The sequence below is a fragment of the Nannospalax galili genome, unplaced genomic scaffold, assembly GCF_000622305.1.
Source record: "Nannospalax galili isolate Female #2095 unplaced genomic scaffold, S.galili_v1.0 scaffold380, whole genome shotgun sequence".
Lineage (NCBI taxonomy): Eukaryota > Metazoa > Chordata > Mammalia > Rodentia > Spalacidae > Nannospalax > Nannospalax galili.
In genome coordinates this window covers 6945315-6946011 of record NW_008348568.1, presented here as the reverse complement: position 1 = coordinate 6946011, position 697 = coordinate 6945315, and positions in this window count along the sequence as shown.

Genomic DNA, 697 nt, shown 5'->3' with positions numbered 1-697 from the left:
ATGAAACCACAACCCAGCAGAAAAGAAGAAACAACTAAAATCAGAGCAGAAATGGATGAAATAGAAACAAAGAAAATAAAACAAAAAATCAATTAATCTAAGAGCAGGTTGCTTGAAAAGATAAAGAAAGTTATATCTTAGACCCGCTAACAAAAAGAAAGAACAAATCCAAATCAAGAAAATCAGAGAGAAAAAGGGAAACATCACAACAAACACCAAAAAGATCCAGAACATTACAGGGGACTACATTAAAAAAACCATAGGCTACTAAATTTGAAAATCTAAAAGAAACTGACAGGTATCTAAAAGCATGGAAACCACCAAAACTAAACCAAGAAGAGATCAACAGCTTAAACAGACCCATAACACATAAGGAAATTGAAACAGTAACATAAAACTTGCTAACTAGAAAAAGCCCAGGAACAGATGGATTTACAGCAGAATTCTACCAGACATTTAAAGAAGATCTATATCCAATAATACTTAACTAATTCAAAAATATAGAAATGGAGGGAGAACTTCCAAATTCCTTCTATGAAGCCAGCATCACTCTAATACCAAAGCCAGGTAAAGATACAACCAAAAAAGAAAACTATAGACCCATATCCTTAATGAACATAGATGCAAAAATTCTCACCAAAATACTTGCCATCTACATACAGACACACATCAAAAACATCATCCACCATGATCAAGT